The sequence below is a fragment of the Rhea pennata genome, chromosome 4 (assembly GCF_028389875.1).
Source record: "Rhea pennata isolate bPtePen1 chromosome 4, bPtePen1.pri, whole genome shotgun sequence".
NCBI lineage: Eukaryota > Metazoa > Chordata > Aves > Rheiformes > Rheidae > Rhea > Rhea pennata.
Window position 1 is genome coordinate 64,157,026 of NC_084666.1, and position 18,636 is coordinate 64,175,661.

Consider the following 18,636-nt stretch of genomic DNA (forward strand, 5'->3'; position numbering starts at 1 on the left):
CTGTGTACAGCTATTTTTTACAACAGTAAAATGTACAGATGCATGTATGTAGATGTGTTGCTGAAGCTCTAGAAGATACTCAGGTTATACCTATTTAAATTATTCCATATATAAGCAGCTTTAAATGTTGAGATGGTCTTTCATAGTGTAAATTCTAAGCTAGGTTTAATTGTGGCAGAAAAGCCGATCTACAGAGGAAATTTTATGAATGTTATCTTTTTTTTTCTTTTGAAAGTGTTTTTACTTAAGATTTACTAATTCTTTTCCAGTACCTCATGTCTTTGCTGCTACAGCAGGTGAAGAACTGAAGTAGGTATTTCAGTGCCCATAGAACAGATGCATCTGTCTTTCCAACTCTTATTCTATAAAATAAGTAAGATTTAGAGTTAACAAAAACAGTTATGAAGTCCTGGCTAAATGCCTTTTCCCTTTCTTAGTGCTTTAACACTTAAAATTGTACCATTACTTCAGACAGAAATGAGACTTGAATGGTTCATTTCTTTCTTTCAGAAAACAAACATGAAACTATCTTAAATAGTCTTTTGAATATTTATTACATACCATGGTATACAAAAGAGGTGCACGCTCTTTTATTTTTGCTTCTCTTGCACATCATTTTTAGTATATTATCCTTCTCTGAGGAGCTACTAGAGACAGCTGTCTAGAGTTAACCTGTTTATTATTTTAAGTATGGAACCTCCCCATCCTCCCAAGAGGAAAAACACGTCACAGATCGTCCAGCAGAATCATTTTAGATTGCTGCTCAGCGACAGAGCTTCCAGTTTCATACTGCCTATGCTGGGGTCCTTTGGTAAGGGGTGATGCCTGTGTTGGCATCGCTAACTTCAGCTGTACAAAGTACCAGCCTTAAAATACCTGGGTGTTTCCAGCACTGATACTAACCTGCACTGAAATAGGTCTCTGACTCATAAGAGGGAAAGAGTATTGCTGCTGCTTACTCAGTGCATCTAGCTTAGGCCCAAGCAAGCAGGCAGAAGTTAGGACACGAGGCTCTGTCTGTAGTCGGTGCAGAGGTATTTTCGGGGGGAGCTACTTCAAGGCATCTTAAAACACTAGTCGATATTTCGACTCCTTCCACAGTTACCAGCAACGGGCTGAGGTTAACAGTAGCAAGGAAAAAAAAAATAAGAAGAATTATTGTCGTTGACATAGCTTCAGCACAGCAATATCTGTTAGAGTTTCAGGGTAGAGTTTTATGTAGTTTCTTTGGCAACAAAGGCAGCTTAAAAGGTTTCCTCTGCTGCCTGCTCGTATCCAGCTCTTGCAGGGAGAGCTTGGTCCTGTCTCCCGTAGGTGTCTCTGTCCGTGTGCTGTAACAGCTTGCAGGACCCTGCAGCAAATCGGATTACTGAAATGATTAGGGTTTTGTTGGGAGGTGGGTTTTTTTTTGTTTAAAAACAACAAAGGTTATGGAGTGTTTGTTTTTGTTCGCCCAGAACATTTTAAGGATTTGGTTTAGGCTAACCCCACAAACCATGGCACAGCTGGGCAGGAAGGGGAGCAGACTGCAGTGCCTGCATCCGTCTTGTGCTTGAATCTCTTTACAGCTCTGCTGCTTAAGAAAACACAAAGGGGCTTCACACACGGAGCGAACCTTTCTGCTACATAACGGCCTGGTTTTGCATACTCAAGTTTCTGCAGTATTGACTAAATGCTGGCACTACGCTGAACTTGTTTGTTTTGGACTTCAGAAGAAAATGATGCAGTTTTCAGTCCAGTCGTTGGGCCCCTGAGTTTGCCATGTTGTTTGAAGTACTGGATTAAAAGCCAGGTTTAGTCTTTTTTTAAAAAAAAAACCCCACATATACACCTATCTGTCTTCCTGACTCTCTTTACATCTGTATGAAAATAACCAATAGTAGGAGAAAGGTGAAGAAAATAAGGCCTGTTTTGAAGTTCTTCGTCTTGCCTTCTGTGAAGGTTAGCTTTCTCTCTTACTCTCTACTTGCTCCTTTACATACCCAGACCCTTTTAAGTTTCTTCAGCTAGCTCTTCCAATTAGCATGACCTGGATGAAGCTGCATAATCCTCCCTAACTTGTTCCAGCAAAATGCAGATGAGTTAAAGACTAGGGAAGAAGAGAGGAGGAGCGTAAGGCCTTTGTGGACCCACCCTTCAATCCATCTCATTTCAAAGAGTGGGGGAGGAATTTTGATCCCTCTCTAATGCTCGCCCTCAGCCACTGAGCCCTGGCTTGTTAGGAGGCTTTATTCTTACTGCAGCGATTCCTGAAATCCAGTTTATCATGTCGGTAGTGAGGCTTTTCTTCTTACACTGAATTATTGTTGAATTTATTTCTGTTTCTTATTCAAGTTTTTTCTCTTCCCTCCTGCAGTCATGTACACTGCAAATGGCACAGACAGTGCCTCCTATTGTGGCTCAGGCTCAAGACTTCACATATGTAAAATGTGACTTGCAGCACTTTCTTTGAAGCCTAACCACAGCCAGGGAGCTGTAATTGCAGTCTTTGATTGTGCCGACCTCACTTGTGGATTGGGCTTTGCTAGGGCATGCCTTGCTTGGCGAGACTTCAGCTACAGCCCCCCAGTGAAGCCTTAGATGTGGGAAGTCTTCAGTCTCCTTAGCACATGCCTGTGGTTTCTTGAAAAGAATCCTGATTTGACCTGTTTTATATCTGTAAGGCAACACCATCATCATTATTATTTTTTAGGTATTATTTGGTTTATCATCAGCAGAAGCAATTTCCAGTGTGTAGCCTTAGTGGGCAGCTGGGAACAGGCTGGGTTCTAGAAGCTGTTTTCAGGATAGCTACTGTGTAATTTTTCGTATTAGAGTATTCTGGAAATAAAAATACTTGGGGCTTTGCTTTGCCTGCCTCCATACAGAATTATAATAGTGTTTGCAACTTCTCTTCATTAGTGAGGGGGGTTAATTAGGGGTAGGGAGAGGCTATGAAAACGAGGTAGAAGCTACATTTGGATCAAGCAAGAAGTGATGGCCGCTCTTTGAAAAAGCTGAGGGCCAGAGCAAGGCTGTGGTCGTTATTTTAACCTCCTGACTTCAAAGACAGCTTGCTGGTAAGAGAAGGGGGAGGAGGCAGGGAATCATCTCAACAGAAGAGCATTTCATTTCCTTCAGTGAAGTAGACATTCCTGGCTGCTAATGGGGAGTAGCTCTGAATCACAGCACTTGTATCAGACTGCTGTGAACTACTGGCCTGGCGCCTCAAGGCCATTCCTCAACAGGAAGCTGAATGTTTTCATGTAAGACTGAGAGGAAAACCTTCCCAGGAAGAGCAACCTGGACCAAACCTTTGAAAATCTGGGATGAAAAGGCACAAAATAAATATAAAGCTGCAGGGTGCTCTCCCCAGTGTGCCTCTGCTGTTTGCTTGGCCTCTCTTTCGTGCTCCTTGGAAAGGTAGAGCCCTTCATAACTCTTTGATCCACATGTGTTACGGAGCACTGTGCTACTTTAAAAAAAGAAAAAAAAAAAGGCAGGAAGCTAAGAAGGCTTTTTTTAGTTGGGACTTGGGCTGGTTTTATGAGGAAATAGGAACTGAATTAGTCAATACAGACCACCTGTGTTGAAACAACTGGTTTTCCAGTGGACTTCTGGCTGTGCTGTTTAAAAGGCCACAGTGGCTTTAAATGTCCTTTTGTGGCTATCAGTAGCAGGTGAAAATTACTCATTACTATCAGGATGGTGGTATTTGGTGTGGGGGGGGAGGGGCTCATTCAAGTTAAAGCGATGCACTATAGTTTAAAATGAACTTGTGCTTATTCTTTCTACCTTAGTCTGCAACTAAACTTCTTGATTGTCCTCAACTTTCCCTTCCACTAAAAGCCTTGTCTTGGGGGGTGGCCTCTAATAGGGATTTAGTATGATAGTGAGAATTTAGGGCCTGATCTTGCACTTGCCAAAATCAAAGTGTCTTGATTTTGGAGCCTTTCTACCCTGGAGTGCATTAGTTTGTATAACTCCCTATTCAAGAGCTGGACTTGACCAGTGTGGGCAAAGTGCTTTGTACTGTAATGAATTAAATTGAAACTGCATGAAATTGGGGGTTGGAGGGGAAGAAGGGGGCAAAGAGAGAACGCACATTAAAAATGGCCCTTCGTTAAATACTGCTGCTGTATTATTTGTTGCGTACCAGCTCAAGGAATCAGTCTATTATGATTAGTCTGACAGGATGCATTCAGCTGGCAAATTCTGGTAACAAGCTGGAATGGTGGTTGAAACAAATCTGTTTCTTTACAAAAGACTTGTTATGTCTTGCCATGCATGATTAGAGGTGTTAACAGCATATCTTCCTTGTCTGAATCAGTATTTAGTGTTTGTTCTGGTGAAGATTCTCTTACCTTCTCCGCTGAACTGCATTCCTGGTGCTAATTTTGGTCGTTCTTTAAAGCTCTGTTCACTGAACCCTCAACTTGTTTGGCAGTTGGATAGCGTCTAGAGGCCTAGAGGTTAGAGTAGATTTTTGAGATACCAATAACTCTGAGACCATTACTGGAAAGCATGTGTCCGTCCCTGGGAAAAACGCCTGACTCATTATGCCAGTCGCTGGGTGGAGCCTCCCTTGCAACCGAGTTGTCTGGTTCAGAAGGGCAGGGGTGGCTTGAATCAGCAGTTGCATAAGCAGGCCAGTGCAACCCTCACGTTCAAGAACAGTTCCTCTCTGCAGAGAGGAGGACCAGTACCTATAGGCTTGCACTGTAGACCTTTCCACATGCCGTAAGAGCATAAATTCTCCCATAGTCTCAGGAAGCTCAGCTGCCAGGTAAGTATCTTGCGTGGCTCTTACCCAACTGGAAGATGTTTCCTACCTCACTGAAGAGTAGACCAAATCCTTCTTAGCAGTGTGGATGCGCAGCAGGGTCAGCACACAGAAACCCCTTATTCTGCTGGCCATCAGATTCCTCTACCCAGCTGCTCACAGAAGATAGTATTTTCTTTGTTTCTGGGGAGAGAAGTGCTTGAGCCTCCAAGATAAAGGTTTACCTATGACCTCAACTGCCATAGTATCAAAGCCTGAGGATGTCTAAACTTGTAACAGATGCCTGAGTCAAATGTAGATAAATGAAACCCACTATAAACAGGGATTACTTTTGTAACATGCTGAATCTCTAAGGTTCTCCTTTAAAAGACGATTTCTAGTGAGGGGACATCTATTTACAGTTCAGAGTACTCTCTTGAATGAAACAAAGCCATGAATATTCTTACAAACTTCAAGCATGAGCAAGTAGCGACACTTTGCGCTTGATTTTGGCATTGCAAAAGCAAGTTCCACTAATACAGTTGTCACAAAGTTACAGTGACCCATTACCATTTACTTCCCTGAGAACAGTTTCTTTGAAGGACTTGTTTAAAAACAAACAAAAAAATGCTTCATGTAAACTTTATCACTCTTTCGTCTCTCTCTGTAGGTGGGAAAAGAAACACTTTCTCAACTTGCAAAGCAAAGGCGGCGACACCAGGACCCCTTCTGGAGATGGAAGCTTGTTAAACCCTAGGTGTGTTCTTCATCCATGCAGACCACCCCAAGGAGTCTGTCTAGGATGTCATTCACCCTGATGTCACTGCTAGAGACACTGAATCATAAAGACAATCACTGCCAAAATCCTTCACTATCACAAGATCCAGCCCTGGTATAAAAAGAGCAAATGAGCTCCTGGGTCAGCAGAGCAGCTTCTGTCATCACTCCATCTCTGCCTTGCACTCTTAAACCCCTGTCTCATCTGTGTCCATATTGAGTCAGCATCAACGTAGCATGGCTGTCTCTGCCTGCTTCATCCAACAGAATATCGTAGACCACAGCTACCCCATATTGAGGAATGGAATTTGCCTGGACAAGGAAGACACGCTCAAACTTCGTTTTATTTAATGGTGCGACAGGATCAATTTTGGTTTTAGCTTTTTTAAGAAACTTGAATGCTTTTATATTTTAACTTTTAGTTTTTAATTTCCTTGGTGTATATTTCACTAGGTATGAGCTTTTAAACAAGTGTCAAAAATCTGAAATACTTTTTAAATAAAGGGTGTTTTTTTCCTTTTTTTTTTTCTGCCAGAGGAAAAACTGTATGGAAAAAGGTGGCTTTTTTTTTGTTAAACTATTTGTAACAAATAGTGGCCTCTCAGCCTATATAATACAGTGTCCTCTAGAACTAAATAAATGTAACAACAGTCAGCTGGTCAGTAGACATGTCAGTCTTGCATCGTCTATTCTGTAAACATAAGCAATACATCCAGCAAATCTGACTGCAGTGAGTTCTCCTTCTCACCCATTCCCCTTCTCCTTGTAAAAAGCCCAGCACTTGAATTATTACTTCAATTGTTCTGTATTTGTATCTGTTTTTGTTAGCCTGTTAGTGGGATTTTATGCCAGTTGTTGAAATGAGCATTGATGTACCCATTTTTTAAAATAGTAAGGCACAGCCTTTGCCAAAAATACTGTCTTTTTTTTTTTTTTTTTTTTTTGTCATTCCAGTTTGAGTTAATGTGCTGAGCATTTGTTTTTTAATAAAAGCTTTGTAATAAAACTAAAGTGAATTGTCTGGCTTTAAAAAATAAAAGTAGCTTGCACTTGAAGGAGCAGAATCCCTGGAAGGCAGGAATAAGCCCACCAAGGCAGTCATTTCTAAGGCTGCCCACTTCTGGTGCATGCCACGTATGTGTTTGACTGCAAGCAAAACTCTCCCATTCTCATCCAGGGAGCAAGGAATGGGCAGCTCAGGCTTCCCTCACACTTCCAAGTTAGAACTGGGCTAGCTGGAAGTATTAGGCTCTTTGATCTCTCCCGCTACCTCCAGTTTTCTGTCAGAGTCTTGGTGAACACTGTTGCTGTAGGAGTGGTTTTAAACTGATTATTAGTAAGATGGCTTCCCTTCTTTCTGAATGCCATCCATGCCAAATATGGGGTCAGAGCCTAGAGTTAAATTTCTTACAGCTGTATAAGTTTCTCCTGCAACCAGGGTCTGGAACTAGCAGCAGAATGAGCTGTGCAAGGGCTTGGTTCATGTAGTCAGTTCCAGAGAGGTGGTACTGCCTCCCTTCCACAAACAGTGCAATGAGGTACTGCTGCACTCTTCAAAACTGAAAATACAGACATTTGACCTTTCCAGCCCCAACACTACCAGAATCTTCTCTGATACATTTCCCCATTTGTTCAGGGACTGGTATTATGCAGCTTCCAAACAAACACCACTGTGGCTTCTACTAAAGGACTGCAACAGGAAGAGCAAAACAGAACACTGTAGCTACAACAAAACAGTGTAGCTACAGGCCAATTGTTCCAATTTCTTGCGAGCATCACTGCAAAAGAAACACTATGAACTGTAAGTTGAACCAACCTACCTTGCATTCTAGCTCCTGAATCTTGTTTGTCGTGGGTTTGGAATGAGTGAAGCACTAAACTACAAGGAACTCATATAGGTGAGTTTATTGCCTAAGGAAGTTTTGTGATTAGATTTTTTATAACTAACCTTTATACTTTGTTGCATAAGAAGAAATTTCATAATTAAAAATACTCTATAACAGCTTCCTTTTGAACCAGCAGGCAATGTACACAAATCCAACTGTAAACATTCAACTAGCCTATTAGTCTTTGTAACAGTTATTTCTAGCAACTAGTGATGATTACTTTTAAAAAGTGAGCAGGCAAGGGAATAATCTCAGATAGAAAAGACCTCTGAGCAAACAGCAACCTTACAATGCAGTTTTCCAAGGCCTGGTTACACTTCCCTTCTAGTCAGTTCTTCTAGTTTCTCTTGGAAATCTGTTCAGGTTTTGCTTTTTTAAAAAAAAAAATAAAAAAGACTTCAGTGCAGTAATTGTGCTAAATTAAGCATTACTGCAGCAAGTTCTATAAAGTACATGTTCCACAGATACCAAGTCTACAACTTTTTAAAATAGGACTATTTTCTTTAGATTTTTATATGGCCACTTAAAAAGCCACTTTCCCATGTTGCAAAAAACTGTTCCGAATGGAGATGTTTTAGCCTTTTGTAGCATGTTTTCCCAGCTAAGCTATGTAGTCAATAGTCGCCTACTTGGAGAATGGAAGGTACTTCAGCTCTAATTGCGATGGAAAAAAAGAATTCATGAGCTAAAAACCCAACATCTTTGCTGTTAACATACAATGAGCAAGCAGCATGCATTGGACTCATTCAGAAATCACAGTCTTCTCACATAGACCAATTATGGGAAATGTTAACTTACATGCAAGGCACAGGATTTGTCCATGAGAATATTTGAGAGGTGCAAACTCTGCTATCCTGGAATCCTCTCTGTGACTTGGCTCAGTGGCTGCTTCTGCCCCACAGTGCTGGTAGGCATTTGCTCCTGCACTATTCAAAGAGCAAACCGACCTGTGCCCTCACTGTGCTATACTGGCTTGTTAGCGGAGACAGATGAGCGTGTTAAAATGGCCTAGTGAAGATGGTGCTAACCTGAACAGCAGGAAGACTAGGTAGGTTTAAAACCATGTGAAATTGAGTAAATTATTCAAGGTGAGACTCAAAAACAGCACCTAAACTCCTTACATATAATTCAGGTAGAGATCATCATCTAACCATGCCTTTCTTGGGTGTTAGAAGAGATGAAGCCCTTATGTTTCCCACAGAAAATATCTTAAGGATTTTAATGCTCCTATCTAATGGCTGACTTAACTACCCAGATGCTTCTGTATAAGCATTCATAAACGCTCTCTCTTCCTCCATACATTGCTCTATGCACCTCATGTCTGGCATGCACCAACCAGTTTTGCACAGACCACAGTACTAGCAATCCCATCCATAAAAAAAAGTTATCCTAGTAGCGAGGGCACAAACATATCTCTCCCCCTCCTCTCACCAACAGAACAGCCAAAGAAAAAGCAGGACACAGAACAGGGCAGCTGAGCCAGAATTATTTACGGCTAATCGGACCAACATCAGAGGACGGCCTGACTCCTCAGGCTTTTGGCTAACCTGGACCAGAGCCATTTCCCCTCTGTTGCGTAAAGAACAACGCCCTGAGCTAACGTGGCTCCTGACTCAGCACGTGATGCCAGATTCACTGGTTGTGCTCATAGGGCCTCTCCAGCTCTGGAGTCAGTCTTCTGCTGTAGTTTCTGCTTTGGATTTACTAACACAGAAAAAGCAGTAAGTTGGTTGTACAAGCAATAGCTTGATGGTTAGGTGAGTTTGAAGTGAGTGCAAGAGCTTAAGGACCCAATCCTCATTCAAGGCTGTACAACAGCAGAATCCAGACTGTCAGTCACAAGGCTTTGAAGCAACTATTTGCTTTTCTCTGATGGCCTCTTTCTTTTCCCATTCTGGACTACAGTATTTGCCAACCAGGCTAAAGCAAGAAAGCCAGAAAATGAGGGACACTACAGAGGCCTTCCTAATAGTTTAACTTTTTTCCCCTTGCATTCACAGAGGGGCCGGTATGTCAGGCAGACTCCCCCTCCAGCAGAACTAGCTAATACAAAGTAGAGCATTACAAGGGGGGAAAAAAATGCATCCACAAATAGCCAGGACACTGTCAAGCTATGAATACATCTCTCCTAAGTCAGGTTAGTGAGAAAACTACTGGGCTAACATGGAAGTCAGTCAAAATGAGAGCAACTGTAACAGGAAAATGGCCTGCTGTAAACATAGACATGCTGAGATGAAGCCAAAAACCTAGAAAGTGCCTGAACACACTGATTTTTCGACATGACAGACCAGTAAGAGAACCTCTGTATTAATGTATGAATTTACCTTGTGGGTCTCCTTGTGGATACAAAGATCTGCCTCAGCAAGAAAAGAGAGACTGCAGCCCCCAAAATAGGGATACATACACCAGGAATATGGGACATCAAACTTTTAACCACCAGCTTTCAGCCAGATCAAAGCAAAAATTCTGCTCTCCTTCCCAGCTAAACACTCCTACCTTCAGGCCACGGGCTTTAGACACTGTCTTCCCTCTGGCTGGCACACTCCTCCTGCAACTACTGTAACTGCAGCTGAGCCACAGAAGCCGTATTCGCTTGATGGAGATAACAGCCACTGCTCACCTGGCCTGAAATACCAAGGTTCACATACCTGTGAGTGACATTACTGAAATACATTCCCTTTTATACAGAAACTCTCCCATCCCACCTCCCAGATACCCAGGACATACAAATAAGTGGCAGGTTTGTCTATCCCCCTCAGATATGGAAAACCAACATGAACCAGCAAAACTAAGCACTTCCACCTACTACATACCAGCAGAGCAACTGGACTAGGAACTGGTATACTGGGCTTGCTGTGCCAAGAAATGGCAACTATGACAAAATAAAATCTTCAGCAAAATAAGGAAGACAACACACTCCAGAACTTAATGGTGACCAAGGCACTTATTTGGAGAGGCAACTCTTTGAATTTAGACTGATTTCCCACAGCCAAGAAAAATGACTAACAAACCCTGAAGATGCTGCTTAGGCAGGGGTAAGATGATCTCTGTCTCTTCCATTGGCAGTTTACATATTTTCTTTTCTTCACAACTATAACTGATGTAAACTGTTTCCCATGGAAACAGGGACTCAGATCTTGACAAAACAATATGCTAAATAAGGTTAGCTTTTATTAGAACTTGCCTGTGAACGTGAAGTGCTGGATAATACAACAGGAGACAATACAGAATATGGTAGTGACTACACTACTTTAACTGAGAAAAAAGTTTCAAAGCTCAGGGCAGCTAGAATTCTTAAAATTTAGCTGCTTCTTTTGCTACTCAGAGAGGTGGTCCCTTCTTACTCTCTTCCTGTGACATCTATTTTATTTTGTCACAGCTAAACACTATCAGCAACAACTTCCTCTCCCGCTCAGTCCTAAATTAGACCAGTAGTAATCATATCTGCAAAAAACCCCTCATGTCTGAAGAACCACAAGAGAAAGGCCGTTGCTTTTTTTCAGGCCTGTAAGAACCTGCCAGCTCAAATTCTACTCAACTTTTTAGTAAAAATGTCCTGAAAGAATTCACAATCAAAACATCTTAATCTCAGGTCCATCAACAAATTTAAAAACAGGATTTTTCATCACTGTTTGAAAGTTCAGAGTTTTATAAGGAATATTTTGACATATGATCCAACAGTCTCCACTGGTTTGCAGTTTGGTATAACTGCATGACTCAAAACCACTCAGTTAACCACTAAGTCTAGTCCTGCCTATGCTGGTATTCTAAATCAGTTACTCCACATCTTTTTTTCTTATAGGGGTGTCCCTTCTCCCTCTGGTCCACTCCGCTTCATTCCTTCTCTAGGGTTTCTCTGTCTCCCACTTTTCTCTTGTATTTCACTGACTTTTCTGCTCCTGCTTTATCCTCGTAGATAGCTGGGACTTCTCTGCTGCTCTCCAACAGAGATGTGATGGAACAGCACTGCTAAATGCTCCCTTCCACTGCAAAGTGGTCTCCTCTTTCCAGTGACCTGATGCTCTACTTCCTGTGAACATAAAAAGATGGTATTTAAATCTTGCACAAGACAATAACCTGTTCTACATCTTTATCCAGGCAAGTTTGTAAATAAATACCATTTGAAAAAAGAATGTGGGAAAAGACTGTTTTCTTTTCAAGTCAATCTAAGAAAGAATCCCTCTGAATTTCCCTGTGTATCTGTTCTCCAAATGCACTCTTGGGATGATACTACTTTAGCTCACGGATATTTTATTTCTTCTTTTCTTCACAACTATAATTGATGTAAACTGCCAACAGAAGAATTAGGGGATATCATAAATGAGATGTGTACAACCACACTACAAATTTAGGTATTAGAACTGCTACCACAGTTACATAAACATGGAATATACTACAATAATCTTCCCACATCAGGAGGATTCTTCAGGTCTTCTTAGTCCAGTAGATGCCTCACTAGCTTAACCCACTATCATTTTTTTGTTTGGGAGTTAACCTCACTTCTAGAGGCAATGATAACTCGGGGAATAGCAAGCAATACAACAGAGTAAGATGCTGGCAGTAGATTTAAATATTTTACCTGAACTATTTTCTATTGTACTTTATTATAGCATTACCCTCCCTGGATCCCAGAGAATTTTGGGAGAGACTTATACTTAAATCAAGGATTGGAACTAACAGCTTACAGAAGAGAAGAAATGGAAGATAAGGCTGCGTAACACCAGTACCTCCTACCCACCCCTCTTGAACAGTCCATTCCCTAAAAACACAAATGAATGGGATTTTTCAAAATCGTCATCTTTACTAGACACAGTTCCCTACTTGTAGTGTTAGCTGCCACTGTCAAAACACTCTGTCCCCTGCCAAAAAGCAGTAAGCTGCGTGGTGAAGATCACGGCTGTTGTACAATCATTCGACATACTCATCATTGTTTGACATTATTCTTCCTTTCCATCAACATGATACCTTAAATGCCACCTGCCAATAAATTAAATGTTTTCAGCTGTAAATCTCTGCAAATGATCCTTCAGAGTTTTACTCTGGCCTAGAGTTAAACTAAATGTTCAATTTTTATTCTAAGAGAACTGAATGTCCATACAAATTTAGATCCAGTAACAATACTGGCTTCAGTTCACAGATTTGCCAGTTTATTGTCAACCTAGGCAACATCAGGCTTTGTCTTAGCCCAAAATGAAAGGAGACGCCAAGTCTCTAAGAAAGAGAAACAATTCTTCCACAGTTCCAATTAATGCTTTTGTTAAAGAAAGAAAGAGGGGGAAGAGATGATGGTATCAGGAAAACCACTTGTGACATTAAAGGCAACCTTTTCCCCTCCTATTAATTCTCTCATTTTAAAAGGGAAATTTACCACTTTCAAAACCTCATCTACCTAAATACTAAAGCAAATTAACTTCTATAACTTCTTCCTGTCTCCCACCTTAAAGCAAGCTATTTAAATATTTTTCATTGGTCTTACCCCACACCGATACTGCCATTTTCCTAAAAGCGTCCTGAACAGGTTTTAAAATCCACAGCCTCATTCACATTTGCTATCTCCTGATGTATTTTCCTATAGCCTCATTCACCCATGCTCCTTCCTCAAACAATACTGCACAAAATTTTGGGGGCACTTAAAACCTTGTCTGGGTACTTACCTTTGCTGCTCTTCCTCTGACACTAATTTCATAATAGTCCCCAGAAATTAATCTGTAAGCAGCTGTCATAACCCTTTTGGTCAATGGCAAGTGAGGGTGGAGAAACCAGGAGGCAGCAATTTTTCTGCTCTCAGAAGAATGTTGCCATTGCTATTGTCTGAAATGACTAATTAGCAGCACTAAGCAGGGTTTTATTCTTGTAATCGATTCTGTCCAAAAAAGTAAATAAACAGCAGAGGGGAAAAAGGCAGAATGCTGCTGTTCCCCTTTATATTCTCTCAATATTTGTATGCAGGGGACTTGTCATAAAAATACATGGTAGCTCTCTTTTAATAGTCCCTGTTCTTTTGAGGATTAAGCACAAGATTTAAAGAGCACTAAGGCCCTGAAAATTAGGCTCTTAAATAAATCTTCTTTAAATTCTGATAGGCACTGCAGTATCCAAAAAGTCACCGGAAGCTGAAGACCACACCTGCTTGAGATACTCTGGAAAAAAAATACTAGGCCTTCAACTAAAATGAAAGGCTTTTAGAAATCTTGCCCTAAATTGTAAAGGAGGGATAGCTGTAACATCAGCTGGAAGGAACCCATTAGCCCTCCTGTCATATTCAGAAAAATGAGGACTTCAAGTAAATGTCAGAGATGTTTTACCTTTTAAAACTTCTTTTAGAGAAAGACAAAAATTAAAAAGGTCTATGAAATATAATTACAGTATATCTTACACCTGCTTATGTTTGCAGCTTTGCATTGTTCAAAATAGCAGGTCTCAAACAAAGCTCATGTAAAGTAATAGAAAACTTACAGAGCAGGGCTTCCAGAGCACTTCAATCCAGCTCAGGACATCGCTGCATGCTGAGGAGGAGGAGGCAGGGAAGAGAGTAGTCCTTCATCAGATCACAGACCATTACAGTACCTACATAGGCCCTGCCACTAGCAGGGCAGATGAATCACAGTCTATGCAAAATCAAAAACCCACTTTCTGTAAATGTGTCGTTTAACAAATTTCTATTGCACATTTAAAAGAGTCATTTGAGAATGCAAGGATAATTAAGCAAAAAAGGGGATTTTATTTGGTGCTAATTCACCACATGCAAATTCCAGCTGTTTACTGCAGACCTACCGCCAAGCATACACTTCTTCCCACAGCTCATCAGAAAGCCTCTTACTAGTGAAAGTGGTTAATCCACAAGATTTTTGTTGCTGAAGCCAAGACTCCAAATGGGGGGTTTAGGTTACTAATGACAAAAATTTTGCATTCTTTATCCAGCAAATACTGTAAGGGTTCATCTATTTACAGAAAACCACCCTAGAAGTGGTTGCTGGCAGAAAAATGGGACCAGAATAGCAGAGGCTGTTACTAGGCAGGACAGAGATGTACCAACAAAGCAGCACTAAACAACAGGCTGGGAAAAAATCCTGTTATCTGGCAGACTAGAACAGCTAAAGTAAGATACAAGTTCCTCAGCGCCCGCCAAGCAAAACCCTTGTGCTAAAATATCCTCCTGTGCCCTGGCCAACTGACAGCATCTGACCCAAGGCTGGAAACAAAACCTGGCCTCATGCCTCATTTTGATGCCTAATGCCACCACATGGTGAAAGAAATAACTAGGCTTGGCATTTTATATTATTTCTGCTCCAGAAGCAACCAAAGAAACCAGCCAGGGTTACAGCTTTATAGTGCTGGTTTCCGTGCAAAGAATCCATGGCTGTAAGTTATTTGCAATATATAGAAAACAAAATAAAAAAAACCCTAAGGGAACAAAAGAGAAGAGGGAAATTAAGAAGTACAAAGCTGCTATATGGGCATGCAATCCTAAATCTGATTAATATAATATCAGTAACAATCCTGGACCTCATTACATACATTTTAAGGGACTCTGCCTTTAAAAATGTATAAGTATACTGAATAGGGAATGGTATGTAAAAAGGGATTTAAGTTTTAACAAGAACTTTGAGAAGATCATCAAATTCAAGACAGATCTTTCTACAAATCATCTTAAAAATTACCAGCTGCTACAGGGAGCACAGAGTGTGCCTGTGCTTAACCCTTCTTAACAGAATTCAGCAGAAGGCTAAATGCCACTTCCTCAGGCTGCAAACAGGCAAAGCTACTAAAGGAACATGTAACATGAAAAGATCTAGCTCTCCAAAGTGATCACTGCATCTGCTTCAGCTGCTGTTCTTAGCTCTTCCGTATAGCACAGAAAAACAGACATTATTCAGGTCAGTTTTACAGTTGTTCACAGGGTTACAAACTGTTATGAATACGAACACTGACATATGGTTCACTCTGCCCGTTAGAAGTGCAAGGACATAGTATGATAGCTATAGGCACAAGAAGACCATGTCAAGTTGCCTCACTTGAAAACTGACTCCAAAACCATAAAGGAATAATTATTTTTTCTTTTTTTCTTTTTTTTTTTTTTTTTTTTTTACAGAAACTGGCCACTATAAACTACAAGATAGCTTCTGGTCTACCCACACCCTTAAAGCCACTGGCTACTGGCTAATTAGATTTTGATAATTACACGTTGATATCCTTTAGTTCATTCTTTCCGACATTCACGATAACTATCACTTAATGTATCTACGAAAATGGATGCCAGCTTGAAGAGTAATACTCTGAGACACAGAAAACATTTCCCATCTCATGATCCTACATAGTATGTAGAGAATACTTACGCAAAGAATTCACTAGAGAACAGCAAGCAACTGCAGTTTCATACAAATTCTCTTATCTATCTGCAAGGAGAAGAATTACTCATCAAATACAAGTTAGCAGCATATTCACAAAGCAGCAGAAACTGAAACATACTTTCCCATGGCTCATCATCCTCTTTATTTTCTTCCTAAGGAACAATGCAATCCCATCATCTATATGCTACTACACTGCACACACTTAAAGGACACTGTGCTCAGGGATACCAGATCTCAACACTGCACTGCAATTTAGAAAGAACAAAGTAACAGTTCAAAAAATAGGAGCAAGAGAATGTAGGTACTAGCAGGTGATCTCATCTCACATTCTCTAGTACCTGCTTTTCTGCCAACAGGAATGTGTTATACAGAGTTACCTTGAGCCCTACTCATCTGACGGCTTTATTGACCCAAGTATGGCATAAAGTCAAGAACACACAAGACTTTTCCACCACAGGGCACTGGTTCTGCTGGGTATGCTGCAAACATCTATTTTCAAGTTCCTTTCTAACTGGAACTACAGATGTAATCAGACTATTGTATCTCACTAACTAAGCTTATGTAACAACTCTCTTCCTTTTTTTCTTCTCCCGGCTGATAAATACATAGTAATTTATAGTATGCAGATCTGCAGAAGAGATTGACAGACCTCTGAAAACTTCAGATACCCAAAGTGCAAAAAGAACCTTATCCACAGAACAAACATCAGGATTAAGAAGAACCACCAAGTATGGCACTCAGAAAAGAAAAATATAAAACTCTGAATAACTCTGAATTTAGTGATATTGAAGCCACTATCCTGCTTTTCAGAAGCCTGACTTGCTATTGGAGCCTTGAGTGAATAGTACTGGATCTCTAGCAGAGATAAAAGCCCCTTAGATGCTGGAGTTAACTCCTCTCTTGTCAATAGCCTGCCACTTAGAACAACTGATTTTTGAGGGATATATGCACTGCCACTTCAAAACCCTCAGGTAAAATGGTCTGGGGACAAAAATCTGACTTGTCTAAGGAAAAAAAGGGGGTATCTTTTCAAGTTGCTTCCTTTAGTTGCTTAGTTAACCCTTCTTTCTGTGGAAAATAGGGTATACGTTCAAAAAAGTCCCATCTAGATACAGCTGGGCTATTCACTTCAAGGAAGCTACTTATTTCCAGGGTCTATATAACATCAAAAGACAGTAAGCATGCATTAAATCCTTTGGCTGTGCTGTTTTCCCTACTGAAATCTTACCAAGCTGATGTTCTGCAAATCCCCACGTTAGAGAAAGGAGGTAGCACAAGCAATAAACTCCACTTTCGACTGTGATCCACACAGCTTGGAAGGCATCCACATGTCCATTTTGGATTCAAATCCATACTGCCAGTTGATATCTGTATCTTCTAAGAAAACTAATCTGCTACAGTAACATACCAGAAAAGCTCAATGACTTTTGCAAACACTCACACTTACTACTTCAGGACATCTGCACTCAGCAAACAGGCGGCTCTTATTATTGACCTATTCCGCTCAGTGACATTAACGGGTAGAGTTTCATTTGTCAGAATAAAGCCAAATTTTAACTTCTACATCAGCCTTAATTCCTCTTCAAATCAAACTTTATTGCCACCTCTTGCACTTTATAGTCTACAAGCTCCTCATGCAGAGCATTCCCTTCAAGTCCAATTAAGATTCTGCTTTCAGTTCTACCTGTGAAGTTTGCTGTGCTCACGTTTTCTCCCCACCCACATCAGCAGCTAGGATGGCCATACATGGAGCATGTTTGGCAGCTGAAATGACCCAGACACTGAATCTGGAGCCATCTTCCCAACTGCAGTAGCTGGGCTCGCATCCGACTCCTCAGCTGTTGACTGTCAACTGCCTCCAAGCTGTGCCAAGCCTACATCTCAAAGCTTTGATGGAAGTGGGGCAAATGCTCTTAAATCTGGGAGGTCTGCTGACAAAAAGGATAAAGACTACTAAAGGTTTTTAATGCAGGCAGTGATGGAAACCAAACATTCTTATTTCTTTCTTTTCTATTCCTGTTTTTTTCACAATCTGTTTTCCCCTACAGAATAAAATCCAGGAAAAATAATAGAATGGTGAGAGCAGTATTCTGATGCAACGACTGGCTAAAAGATCCCTGTTTGTTAGTCAACACTACATGCAATGGAAGGTAGCTTCTGTACGTCAGAATCAAGTCACAGGCATAGCTAGAAGCTGTGAAGCAATCTTTACTGAGGGAAAGGTGCAGAAAGACAATTGTTTTATTTCATTCTGTAAGCCTCCAAGAAGTATCTTTAAACTACCTGCAGTCAAAGTTGCAGAAATTCTTCTACAAATGAGGAGTGACTACTAAATTTGCTATTTTTGACCAACTTGAAAGTTCTTTATGATCTTGAACCCAGTAAGAGACCCAGTAAGAGACATATTCCATGCCTCATCACTGGGGAGTAAAAGAAAAAGCTTACCTTATTTCAATGGCTTCAGTGGTTCAAATACAGCTATATACTCCATTAAATCTAGATCAGCGTATATTTGAAGTTTTGGCCCTTTACTTCATCTCCGTTCTTCCTGGCACAGTACACCGCATGCTGATAGAATAAACCATCCATGCCCACCAGTAAAGTACCTCCATGTGTCCCATTTGCTACAGAGAAAAAAAAGTCTCTTCTGAAATAGCAAGCCAAACTTGCAATGCTTCTTTCAGGTTTCCTGTACATATTACATACATACATACTGTACCTATTAGGCCTCCTGAAAGGAAAATGCTGTTTTAGAGAAAGTTTGTTTTTCTGAAGTATCACATTTATTAGAGAAAAATATTTTGCACATTTATTATTAAATAGCCTAACCGTGCTTTAAACTTAAGACCTTCCCTATTAAAAAGAAAGATGACCTTCTGAG

The 18,636-nt window shown here is 40.7% G+C and overlaps 1 protein-coding gene and 1 long non-coding RNA gene across 2 annotated transcripts in view; one reads left to right on the forward strand and one right to left on the reverse strand.

The window, feature by feature from the left end:
• Window positions 1–5,494, forward strand: part of LEF1 (lymphoid enhancer binding factor 1) — a 57,995-nt gene extending 52,501 nt beyond the window's left edge. Inside the window, exon 11 of the mRNA XM_062574129.1 lies at window positions 5,412–5,494. The gene's annotated coding sequence lies outside the window, so the exon portion shown is untranslated. The remainder of the gene's footprint in view (window positions 1–5,411) is intronic.
• On the reverse strand, window positions 567–10,023 carry LOC134139568 (uncharacterized). The gene is made up of 3 exons (XR_009958209.1): window positions 9,901–10,023; window positions 4,344–4,445; window positions 567–2,656 (listed from the first exon to the last, which is right to left on the reverse strand). It is a non-coding gene; the product is annotated as an uncharacterized LOC134139568 (long non-coding RNA).
• Window positions 10,024–18,636: the final 8,613 nt, after the last annotated feature.